At 42.9% G+C, this 13,324-nt stretch overlaps 1 long non-coding RNA gene across 1 annotated transcript; it reads left to right on the forward strand.

The window, feature by feature from the left end:
- Nucleotides 1–2,267: 2,267 nt before the first annotated feature.
- On the forward strand, nucleotides 2,268–11,516 carry LOC113628131 (uncharacterized). The gene is made up of 3 exons (XR_003435897.1): nucleotides 2,268–5,476; nucleotides 8,916–9,012; nucleotides 9,371–11,516. It is a non-coding gene; the product is annotated as an uncharacterized LOC113628131 (long non-coding RNA).
- Nucleotides 11,517–13,324: the final 1,808 nt, after the last annotated feature.

Raw genomic sequence — 13,324 nt, forward strand, 5'->3', positions numbered from 1 at the left:
CTCTCTGCTAAATAATGTATGTTGAACTGAAATAGTGAGACCAAGGACAACTAGCTCTTTTAAGCCAAATTCAAGAAGCTGTTAACACCAGCACATAAGTTCTACAACTGTTTAAAATACTGAAATGAGAAGATGAAAATAAATGAAAAAGTCAAACCCCAAAATCTCTCATATGCTTTCAATACTATATTTTAAAAGTATCAGTTATAGATAATATCAACCAAATACTTTTTCCAGCAAGGAGCTATTGTGTGGGCAGAATACTGACTTTTGCAAACACCTGTCAGTCATTTAAGGGGGTCAGGATCTATTAGTTATTTGTACATATCTTAGATGCTAGGCATCATAAACCAGGTATAGTCATCATGAACCACGTATAGTCACGGTGGACTTATAAAAAGCTAGTCACATTCTTGCAAAGTAGGTTTTATGATAAACACACCACAAACAGAAACTCTCACTAGTACTGAGGGGCAAAATCCAGCTGGGTTTCTTTATCCCTAACCCCAGCTTCAGCTGCAGGTTTTTTTCCAGTAAGAACAGTAGTTTGATTTACTCAACACTGTAGAAGTCAGGGTGTGGTCACCCTTCTCCAAATAATATTACAAATGGATTTTCCCTGAACTCTTGCAGCAACAGAATCTTTAAGTGGTTACTGGTAGGAAAAGGTGAGATTGAGGTCAAAATGTCTGAAAAATAAAAATTAACAAAAGCTTTCAAGGACCACCCTAGAGACAATGGAAGCTGGGGTATTACTGAGACGACGGAGGTAGTACAGCACAGAACACGAATATTTTTTAAGCTTTCAACATGGAGCCCCAGTAACAGCTGAACATAAGGTTTTGCCAGCTCTCCTGCTGAGTACTGACAATTTTATCCCAAATTAATCCAGTATACTAATAACCATGCCAAATACAGATCAATCACATTTCCTTCATCATCATCATCATAAGAGGGCTAAATGGGGACGTTCCTAGTGGTCCAGCGATTAAGAATCCCTCTTCCAAAGCAGGGGACATAGGTTCAATCCCTGGTCAGGGAACTAGGATCCCACATGCCGAGTGGCAATAAAGCAGGGCAACAGAGCCCGCACACACGCCAACTAGAGAGCCTGCGCGCCACAACTAGGGAGAAGCTAGCGCACCCCCAACGAAGAGCCTGCGCACTGCAACGAAAGCCAAAAATTATTTTAAAAAAATAAAAAGAACAGAACTAAATGTAACATCAAATTCAGAACAACCAATGAAACGTTTCCTTCAGCGTTTCTAAAACACTACGAACTAGAGAGATCGGGAAAATCAGACCAAGGAAGCCTTTTCTAAGTCAGGGATAAATGGGAGTGTACTTAATAAATTATTAAGTGTACCCCTTCTCCCTGGCTAGCTGACAGAGTAGAAACGGACCGCTATCCGCAGGTATGCACCCTGGCTCGCACGGTCTGTGGTTGCATCCCCCAGACGGCCTGGCTACTCTAAAATAAACTCTACGTCGACGCCATTTGCTCTGCCTGACACCTGGAACTAGCATTATGTGCCCACCATGTGCCAGGGACAACGCTCCACACTCCCTTCTCGTTACCTTCGAAGCACATTCTGTGCGCTGACAAAGGAAACTGAGGCCCAAGCTCACACAGGGGCCCTGGCACTAAACCACCGTGTAACTCATCTTGTTGAAATGAGGGCAAGGGCGTGACTCAGATGCTCTAAATACTCACTAGGCCGGTAGTATTTGTGACGTTAACTCTTTTCTTCGGGGCCACTCGCAAGCTGCAAGCCCTCTAGAAGGGTGGGGAAACTGAGGCCAGGCTGTGACACGCCAGACGTCACAGAGCCGGTGGCGGGCAGACAGAGGCCTCGAAGGCTGACCTCTGCGAATCTCAACGTCCGTTTAACACTGCCCAGATCTTCTGCTTGGCTTACTCGGCCCTGAAATCTCGCAGGTTTTCAGGGGACGGGACCTGGGCCGAGTCGCTCCCTCCCGGATCGTTTTCCCGTCAGCAGCCTCCGTCGACACGGGAAAGCGGTAGCCCGCCCGCCGGCCCCACCCGCCACCAGCTGCAGGGCACCGCGCCAGACACAGGTTGCCTGTTCCCAGGCACTACCTCCTCCGCCTTCACCCCTTTGCCGCCTCCGACCTCGCCCTAGCCCTGCTGTGCGCCTGCGCGCCCAGGCCCTAGAGCCCGTGGGCCGGCTGCTCACGTGGGCCTGCACCTGGCCCCGCCGCCTACAATGGAAAGGCGGGGCCTCGCGCTCACCACGCCCCCTCGCTGCCCAGCCCCCTCGAGGGAGCGTTGCAGCCTTGGCCGATTCATTACCCCTCTCGCCCAGCCGGCCGCGCCTACTTGGCCGCGTGCTGTGTGCGCGTGCGCCAGGTCGGGATTTGGAGGGGGTCGGAAGACTGTTGCGCGGCCAAGGCCGCGAGCTCTACTGGAAGGCGGGGGACGGAGGCGTCCGGGCAGGCCTGGATGGGGGAGGGGGCGTTAACTCGGAAAAGGAAGGAAGTGGGTGTCACGGGCTGCACACCCTGCCCTTTTGGGGTTGTCAGACGAAGGTCAGAAAGGACTGCTCCAGATTTCCCCATTTCATGTCTAAATGCAAATCTCTGGAACCCTCACTAACTCCTTCATGTCATGAACCTCAACAGTTCCTTCAGAGCAGCACACCCTTTAGTAATGATCATCTCTAGAGCATTCTGTGGGCAGAGTCTCTTCCAGTAGGAGTAGCAGGCTCAGAGTGACGCTCTCTTCCGAGGGCACCCACCCGGCCATCGGCCTGCCTTAGAGGCCTGTCCAGGTCACGCATACAACTCTAGTGACACTTAGACTTCTTCCATTAACGTAACCCAATGACAGGTGTTCTTGTGCAGCCTTCTTGTGTATGGTCATACGAAGAAAAATACAAGGCTAGATGTAGACTGCGATGTTAGATTCAAAACCTGAAATATGTGCCTTATGTCAGTTGTGTATTCTCTTATGGCATGAGTCCCTCGATTAAGACATATGTCCCTTGAGAACTAGCTTTTTGTTGTTTTTAACACGACTTAGAAGCTGTCATGGCCTAAGTTGGGGCATTCCTGATACAGGACTTAGGTGAACATCTGTCCCCCATTTGTCATATTTGTCCCGTGGACAGTTTTTTTAGGTTGATAACCTGGGTGCAAATATAATGGGGAAATAGCTTCAGATCTGCTCCTCTACCCCCAAATTTCATTTCCTGGTTGCTAGAGAATAGGAGAAGGATTAAGGAACAATGAGAATTGAACCAATAACAAAAAGCATTACTGCTTTGAGGTCTTAAAATTCTGGTTCATCTTTGCCACTTCTCCCCCAAAGATTTTAGAAGGTGACTGTTCATGGATTGATTTTGATCACATGTTTCTTCATAACATTTGAAAGAGTATCCTTCCTGCATTTGGGTTTGTAGGGGCCTAAACTGAAATTTTGACAGAATGGAAGCACTGGAAATGGGTTGTGAGGGGAGACAGTGTGGGATATTAAGGAAGCGAGGATAAGAAGATCCTAGTTGGTGGAGATAACAGAGAGAGCTTAGAGAAAGAATGAAGACCAAAAACATGGAGTGGGTGGCAGATCTAGCAGATTATTCTGATAGTAATGATAAGCTGCATTCTTGAGCATGAGGATTTGTATATTGCTTATGGTGACCAAAAAACATGACTATTTTCTCATTTGAGGACTCCTAAGAGTTCTGGCAATAAAGTAGAAAGACGTAGGGAGGGGTGAGAGTTTAGTGCCAGAATGATCATCTGGGATCCAGCAGATCTCAGTGCACATTGCTTTAGTGTCCCCACCCTACCCCCAACTTGAAAAATCACGGACTAGGGTAAAGGAGTAACGGGGTAGGATACACAGGGCTCTGCGTGTACCTGGATGCTGTTGTGGAAATTCCTGGAGCAGGTATAGCCAGTAAGGGCTCACCTGCTATGTCTAACTGAGGCCTTCAAATTGGAAGGCACCTGATAACTTACTAAATGATGAGCTCCTTAAGGTAAAGACCCTGTGTACCCACTGTAGATCTTTTCCATCCTGAACCTCCCAAATAATGATCAATGATCTAGTTTGGGGCGTCCTTGTGGCAACCTGTAGTTCTCCTGAAATCAAGGGTTTGAGACTGCTTGCTGAAGGAATTGTATATTTCACAAGTATAAAGCCCATAGTTGAAGATTTTTAAAAACACAAAAAAACCTGTTTCAGTTCACTTTGGGGGTGAGGGGGTAGGTCTCATCTTGCAGCAGGTGCAGATTGTTCAACACAATATTCAGAGAGGTATTCAAATGGCTCCACTATTTTGTCAAATCCTAGTTCCAGGGTCCCTACTCCAGCTCCCTTCAGAGCCCTAATGCTTCCTGCTCCTTGTAAAAGATAAAAACTCAGTTGTAAAACTGAACAGCATTTTGACTTCCCACCCCGTGAGGCTGAAAAGGAGGAAGAGGTGGAAGGGGAAGGTAGGTTGTACCAGGAGCAAAGTCCTGAAGATAGAAGAATAAGCCTCAAAAGCTGAGATCCTAAGGTGATTGATTAGTTAGCCCGTCCAGAGCTAAAGGTTAAACACAGGCTAACAACAGCCCAGAGGAGAACAATTGGATAATTCATTAATTGTGTTTCTGTTTATATACCCTCCCCCACCCCTCACTTTCTAGGCTAATGTAGGTTCTGTCTGGATTAGAGGCAAATTTTTGGAACTAGACAGGATCTTGGAGCTCATGACTCATTCTCCACACCTGGCATGTGAATAAACAGGTTAAGCACTAACAGGTGACTTGGCCAAAACCACACAGCTAGTTAGTGGCAGAGCTAGGATTAGAACCCCTCTCTCCCTCTTCAGAGCCAATTACTCTTCCCGTTTGTCTCCTAAATGGCCAACAATTTCTTCCCACCCTGTATGTGCACGACACGCCATCCTTCTACAGGTAGCGTCTCTTTTTCCTCCCCTTGACTTGGTTTGTGACTTCATTTAACCAGTAGGATGCAGTGGAAGCGACATTCTCGGACTTTCACGCTCAAGCCCTAAGAGGTCTGGCAGCTCCTGCCTTCTGCTCTGGGAAGTCAGCCTCCATGCATTAAAGAAGCTTGGGTTACATTGCTGAGTGATGAGACACAGCACATGAGTGGTGAGGCAACGTGCAAGAGAGGCCTTCGTGGACCTTCCAACCCAGCCCAGCCACAAGGTGAAGGCAGCTGAGTGAGTGACTCCCACCAAATCACATGGAGCAGATCTACCCAGCTGACTACTATCCCCATTCCTAACCCAGAGAATCACGAGAAGCAGACACTAAAAGACCACGACATCCTCTGCCTTCCTCTGTTCACTCGATTATCATAATTAAGAAATCAAGACATTAGACTATGGTTAGGCTTCAGAAGAATATCAAGGAAGCTCGTCAACCAAACGGTTCCATGTTTGTCAACAGCTCTCATCAAGACAAGGTGGTTTTCTGCTTCAAACTTGACACTAACACTGTAAATGACAGTTTATTAATTTGCTGGTCAAACAACCTTGCTATGGGTATATTAACTTTTACTTAGCATTTAACTCTAACAAAATTTTCTCCAAATCCTAATGTTCTCTAATGACGCATCCCAGACCACCAGAAAACTTAGTAGCATAACACTGCTTTGCTCAGTACTTTGCAATTTGGGCAGGGCTCAGCGGGTACAGCTGGTCTCTGCTCCACTCAGCATCAGCTAGGGATGGTTTGAAGGCGGGTTCTCCTGTGTCTGGAGGTTGGTGGTGGGAAGAAGGCTTGAACAGCTGGAGGCTAGAACTGTCGCTAAGGAGCCTCCCATGTGGTCTCTTCAGCAAGGTGGCTTCAGGCTAGCTGGTACTCTCACAGGTGCGTCTTAGGGATCCTAAGACAAAGTTGTAAGAAAGGAATCCCAGCAGGAGCTTTGTCAATTTGCATGACTTAGCTTTGGAAGTCAGGTGACATCCCTTCGGCCCTGTCATTAGCCCACCCATATTCCAGGAAATGGGACATAGGCCCCACCTGTTGATGGAGGGATGCCATGTCACGCTATTAGGGCATGAGGGAAGGACATGTGTTTGGAAAACACAACCCCGCCTCAGCTTCTAAACCCTGCATCTGAATTTCACCCTAGGGATAAAATCTTGATAGAAAAACTAATTCCAGGAGCTTTGGCTTAAAAAAAAAAAAAAAAAGTTATTTCAATTTGCAAACCCTATGAGAGCTAATTCATTTTTCCTATAGATGTGTTAGTTTGGAGGCTACAGTTTAATCTCCTTCCCCAGGTTTTTCAGAACTGGGGAGAGGAGGATATGAATAATCTATTACGGCTGTTTTGTAAACCCCTCACCTCTTAAAAAAAATCGATTCACTGCTTACAGTTGAAACAAGTAGGGTATCCATGGCAAGGTTGCTCTTGTGACCACATATTTTAAAGAAAATTAGTTTTGTCTGTTCTGTAACAAGTTGTGGATGACTACTAATAACTTATGTTTCTACATCCACGTGCCTGCAGGCACGTTCAGTGTGGATTCGTTCAGGAATCTTTTATTCCTAATGGATTTCTAGCTTCTCAGCTCAGCTAACCTGGTATCATTTTTTTTAACACCTGGCAATGTCACACCAAAGGTATGTGGTGCCTTTTTAACTGTTGCCTAGCAACACTCAAATGGTCAGGACAGGAAGCAATGTGTGCGGTATCTCACTGCAATTCTGGTAGGCATCATTCTGTGCCTAAGACTTAAATTAGCCAAATTGAGGTTTTTTGTGTGAACAGCAAAACTAACATTTCTATTACTGCAAAAACATGCCCTGGGACATGTACCAATCAGAGAAAAGCTGTTATATTTCTATGGCATTTTGTAGTTCTTTTGAAATTGTCAGAAGTAAAAATAAATATCCAGTAGAAATTAGCCATATATTCTTTGCAGATTATTATGCCTATATTAAATACTTCTCTATCTGTGGTCCAACCGTTAAACCTAGTTTTTCCAGCTTATTTTCCTAAACTATGTTTTCATCATAATTCAAAGCTATGATTTTATGAAGCTTTTAACATTAGCTTTCCATACTATCTCTGTAGATTCCACTTTGAAGTTTACCAGGTAGTCTTCTCAACAAGGTGATTTCAGAGATTTTGCTGGTCAACTGACTCCTAACATTTCACTCCTATAAATTAAAGTTACCACTAACAGAATCCATCAGTGAACAAAATATCTTTAATAATGTGAGTTATTACCCTTTACTTATTGGGAACGTTTCACTGACATAGTCTATCTCTCTTAAAGCTGAGCGGTCCAAGAATACTTTTGCAAGAAACACAGCAGAAGGACGGGTGACACTGTTTCTAGCCGAAACATTTTAACATTTCAGTTCATTGTAAAAGAAATGAATTTGTTTTTAAAACTATATTTTAGGAAAAAGAAAATTGGGTTACTTGTCCAAGAATGGTTAACACAAAAAATGCTGCGAGGCGTTAACTTTTATCTTGTAAAAGAAATGAAACTGCTAAGAAGAATCACAGAGTGCATCTTTGTCACAAGCTGATGAGATGCATTACTTTTCAAGTAGTTTAAGAAGAGGAGCCCTGTCTCACATAAAGTTGCTGGATGAATACACCTGCCCAAATAAGGCAGGGGCCAGCCAGCATCCCGCCGTTGGTTCCAAGCTTCTGTGTGTGCCCCTTTTGCAAAGCCACGTTAACCAAGGCAGCTGAGTTTTCTTTGTTTTATTGTTTTAACATCTTTATTGGAGTATAATTGCTTTACAATGGTGTGTTAGTTTCCGCTTTATAACAAAGTGAATCAGTTATACGTATACATATGTCCCCATATCTCCTCCCTCTTGCATCTCCCTCCCTCCCACCCTCCCTATCCCACCCTTCTAGGTGGTCACAAAGCACTGAGCTGATCTCCCTGTGCTATGCGGCTGCTTCCCACTAGCTATCTATTTTACATTTGGTAGTGTATATATGTCCATGCCACTCTCTCAATTCGTCCCAGCTTACCCTTCCCCCTCCCCATATCCTTAAGTCCATTCTCTAGTAAGTCTGCATCTTTATTGCCATCTTGCCCCTAGGTTCTTCATGACCATTTATTTTTTAGATTCCATATATATGTGTTAGCATATGGTATTTGTTTTTCTCTTTCTGACTTACTTCACTCTGTATGACAGACTCTAGGTCCATCCACCTCACTACAAATAACTCAGTTTCGTTCCTTTTTATGGCTGAGTAATATTCCATTGTATATATGTGCCACATCTTCTTTATCCATTCATCCGATGATGGACACTTAGGTTGTTTCCATTTCCGGGCTATTGTAAATAGAGCTGCAATGAACATTTTGGTACATGACTCTTTTTGAATTATGGTTTTCTCAGGGTATATGCCCAGTAGCAGTAGTGGGATTGCTGGGTCGTATGGTAGTTCTATTTTTAGTTTTGTAAGGAACGTCCATACTGTTCTCCATAGTGACTGTATCAATTTACATTCCCACCAACAGTGCAAGAGGGTTCCCATTTCTCCACACCCTCTCCAGCATTTATTGTTTCTAGATTTTTTGATGATGGCCATTCTGACCAGTGTGAGATGATATCTCATTGTAGTTTTGATTTGCATTTCTCTAATGATTAATGATGTTGAGCATTCTTTCATGTGTCTGTTGGCAATCTGTATATCTTCTTTGGAGAAATGTCTATTTAGGTCTTCTGCCCATTTTTGGATCGGGTGGTTTTTTTTTTTTTAACGTTGAGCTGCATGAGCTGCTTGTAAGTTTTGGAGATTAATCCTTTGTCAGTTGCTTCATCTGCAAATATTTTCTCCCATTCTGAGGGTTGTCTTTTGGTCTTGTTTACGGTTTCCTTTGCTGTGCAAAAGCTGTTAAGTTTCATTAGGTCCCATTTGTTTATTTTTGGTTTTATTTCCATTTCTCTAGGAGGTGGGTCAAAAAGGATCTTGCTGTGATTTATGTCATAGAGTGTTCTAAGGCAGCTGAGTTTTGAAAGCAACTACACACAGAAATTCTCAGGCAAGTAAGTTTCATTTAGAAATGAGAAGGTTACTGAAATTAATACAATTTTTTTCATCATTTCCCCCACCTGCACCCCCAAAAGAGAGTAAAGAATGATTTGAACCTGCCTTCTTAACATCTGACTCAAATTGAACTGAGGCCATTAGCTCTGCGGCTCTATAGAGGATCTGACAGGGTCAGATCCGTAGGGGTTCTCTTAACCCCACAAGAGTGGTTCAACGGGTGTTTCAGGTTCCCTGTGTGTTTGCTCCACCCTAGAGAAAGGTCCCTGGGGACTCACTTGATGGCCCTTTCCAGGCCGGCAATAAGACTGCAATTGGAACTCAGTTTAAAAACTAAAGAATTGCTTGTCATTTCAGCAAATCTCTCTGAGCACGATCTTCCTCCTTGGTAAAATGAAGAGAATCCCCCATGCCCTACTTTTGCACAAGAATGTTTTGCGGGGGGAAAGAAATCAGACAACGAGGAACGTGAATTGAACGTTTCCCATGATCTAGATCCTCTTCATGCGCTACAAGCGTCATCCCACCAAATCCTCATAATGACTTTATGAGATAGGCCCAGAGATCAGACTGAGGCTTGGAGAGGTTCAATGCCCAGCCCACGCCACATCAAGATGTGAACTGACTTCTAACTGCTAAGCTAGTTGACCTCCAATACAAGATATACGAAAACAGCTGTTAAACGGTAAAACACTAGGTCAGTGTCAAACATCACTATTATCAAAACTTCCTAGTTGTGAATCTTTATTTAAAAGTTACGTATGTGTATGTGAACATCTCCATATGTTATTTTTATAAGTTTCTATCTGTCGATTTGGGGGAGGGATGATGTTTCTATTCAGATGACTTTTTAGAGGGCAGTGACATATGATCAGTGTAGAATATCTGGAAAATAAAGGAAAGTCTTAAGACGTACAAATGTGATGGCAAGTCACACATAGAAGCATGTTGGTATAGCAGCAACCTTCATTTCCCCAAAAAAGAAGGCCATCAGAACACTCTTCTCGGAGGAAGAAGAGAGCCTTTTAGCACCAGCCCGTAGTTAGAACTCTGATATTTGTTAAGTAAGGGTCAGGATGACTAACTGACCATGGCAAGTTGTCATAGGTTTTCAGCTATCATTAGATCAGACAAATTAATAGAATTGCATGCTAAGCAACAAAATGATTCAACAGAGGTAGGATTTAGCAGACCCCTGGAGGCTCTAGATTTGCCAAGATCCCTGAAGAAACGTTCATTCCTAGCAGTTCCAGGTCTAAGAGAAAGGTTTCAGTGGCATAGCAGTCTGCATGGGGTGATGCAGAAGGTATTCATTTGTAAAGAATGACCTAAGTGTTGATTCAGGCGAGTGTTCATGCTGGGATCAGAGCAGAGGGTCAGAGAATTCCTACAATTCAGAGTTGTACCTTGGATGTCAGAAGGACATTTGAGGCAGGCATGTGTGTCGAAAGCAGGAGACGGGACTCTCGCCATGAGGGGCTCTTTCAAGGGAGGAGGTTATTGCTAGAAATGAGCAGTTGCGAATGTCTGGCTGTGCTTTTAGGTAACTGCTGGAAAGCAGAAATCTAAGGCAGGAGCTGGAGGATGCCACAGGACTGGAAAGACTTCCAAGGAGCCGGTCGAGATTGTGTTCAGAGGCGAAAGAATCTCCCAATGACGTCAAATGTATCTGCCCCTATCTCCATTCCTATCAAAAACGGAGGCCCGTTTTGTCTTTCCCTGAGCTCTCTTCAATTCCCTTCTAATGTCCACCTCACTCACACTGAGAGGAATAACATGTTCATATGGTTTCCCCAGACAGGGTCCGGGGGAAGGCCCTTCCCCAGGTTCAGGGGCTGCAATGAACCCTCTGAAACCACCACTTTTTCATTCAAACGTAATCCGAAACCATCTCTGTCCCCCCTCGATTCTTTCTATGGCATCTTTAGCTACTAACTCGGAAAGGGAAAATTCCAGGAAAAAATATGATCGTGGTGGGGTACACACACACAAACACCCCACACCCTCAAAGTGCCCCCAGTGACATGTTAAGCACTCTTCCCAAGATTGTGAACAAAGTTCCCCAATCCCATTAATCCTACCCTTTGTTCTTTTGTAAGCACGAGCAATCCAGTTCTCTGATTCCTGGTCAGTTATGGGCCACACGTGGAAGCAGAGAAAGAACTGACCTTAATCTCTTTCAAGAAAACTTTCCTGCGCTGACAGTTCATGTAATTCTGCGACCTGAATCCTCTTAGACACTTAGTATAGACCTAACTATACTACACTTACGTTACACATAAGGGAGCATGAACTTTGTCACTGAAACAAAATAATTTGCTTAAAGAACAGGCACCCCTTAAGCACAGAAGGTGCTTAATACATCCATTAATTTAAAAAACACAAACCCTAGAATGTCTGAAATATCACGAAAGGAAGTTTTCAATTAATGTAATTATTTCCTATTATACACTAACCAAACAGTAATTTGACCTTATCCCAGTCTTCCTTTCCTTAAAAAAAAGAAAAAAAGCCTTTTCAATTTTCATTTCTCATAGGCAGTTTTAATAAAGAACCACTAAAAAGGAATCAAACAGGGAGATTTATACTGCTCAGGCAGCAAAATTAGCAAACAATTAGCAAACAATGAAAGCCTTATGAGGTGCTAAGGGTTAAAAAAAGAAATATAAACTGTAATCCTTGCCTTCAGTGCTTTACCACCAAATAATCGCTGTTATCCACTGCTTCATTCATTCTTTGCCTCATGCTAGCAACTTTACAGCTGTTCTCTCCTTCCCTCTTCTTCCAATAATTTCTTCATTCATCAATAGTAACCATCAACCAACGCTTCTTATCAACTGCATAGTGACCATAGCGTCATCACAAGTTACCTCCTATAGGTTATCTCACTATTGTATCGGTAAGCCCGACAAAATGCTATTTTTAGAGCATAGAAGCACATTTACTTACACAGCGCACTTAAATCATCCAGCCTCCTAATCCCAATTTTGATATGCCTATATCCTTACTCTCAGAAAAAAATTCACACACTGGTCAATCATTTCACACAAGAAAGGAGTTCGGTGCTAATACGCAATAAACTTCCTTTCAAAGAAATTTGGATATTTTCTCAGTAACGCTTTACTTTTTCTCCCTTTAGATTATGAAAGACAGAGAGCGGTACATTTACTGAGTATGTTTAAAATTAATTTTGACTTCCTGTATTTCTGTTTACACATATTATTAGTTATGGGCAAAAACTATTCAGGGTATAGTTAATGAGATATTTTTCTCAAGCGATCATATTAAGTTTCCGATGAGGAGACTGGACTTGCATTTTTGATGTGTTCATTTAAATTTCAGGATGAATGTTCTGAAGAAGAAAAGATATTCTGATACAAACTTAGGAAGTAAATTGGATTTCTTTTTTTGTTTCCATTTCTTAAATGAGATCTAGCTGAGACTAAGTTCTACTCCACGTCTGATAGTAATGAAACTGCTTCCTCTTTTTTCTAGCATTCTATGTCATTCTTCCCTGATTGCCAAATAGACGTTTTATTTTTATAAATAGCCATGTCTATATTAAACACAGTATATGTTTTAAAATAATTTAATAAACCCTGTAAAATACTTAGGTGGATGTCTTCCCCAGGAAGAGTCCGAGGGTTGACCCAAGTTGGGGCCACTTACAGTGACGACCTAGCAAAATCATCAGGAAGAAAAACTATTCCAAGTTCCTGTTCTAGTGATTTCATTTACAGAATGCCAGCTGGTTTCAGCATTTCCCTGTTTATATGAATACTAATTTCAAGCTTTTCAAAAAGACCTTATTTGATTCAAGAAAGTCAGGAATAGGACATGAGCGGGGTGGTCCAGTGTCTAATGCAGCCTATGTGCCCCAGGTTTAAAACCAACTGGTGAGATTCTGGCGTCTGCAGAATGTCTACGGGATCTTTATTCTCGGCTATATAATCTTCCAGATTAAACCAGAAATAATCTGTGTGCACCCCCAGAAAGTAAATAATCAGACATAGCACTGCTCTTCCCCCTTTCCTACTTTCACACATGACTTTGCATGTGATTATCTAAAGCCTGCAGACCTGATATTTTCCCTAAAATTCTGCCATTACAAGTATTATATAACCAGCCCGCTGTTGTTTCCAATTTAAAAATATTTTTAAAAAGTGACAAAACCAGCCTGCAATAAATGTGATTTAAGGATAAGTCTCTAAGTAACCTCACCAAGAGATTCTGAGGTAGATCTAAAACCCTTTCTTCCAACTCTTTGCCCATTTGATCCATCTTTAAATACTTTAAAATACATGATGCATA

This window comes from Aethalodelphis obliquidens, unplaced genomic scaffold, assembly GCF_003676395.1.
Source record: "Aethalodelphis obliquidens isolate GAN/ISIS:26980383/991018 unplaced genomic scaffold, ASM367639v1 scaffold22, whole genome shotgun sequence".
NCBI lineage: Eukaryota > Metazoa > Chordata > Mammalia > Artiodactyla > Delphinidae > Aethalodelphis > Aethalodelphis obliquidens.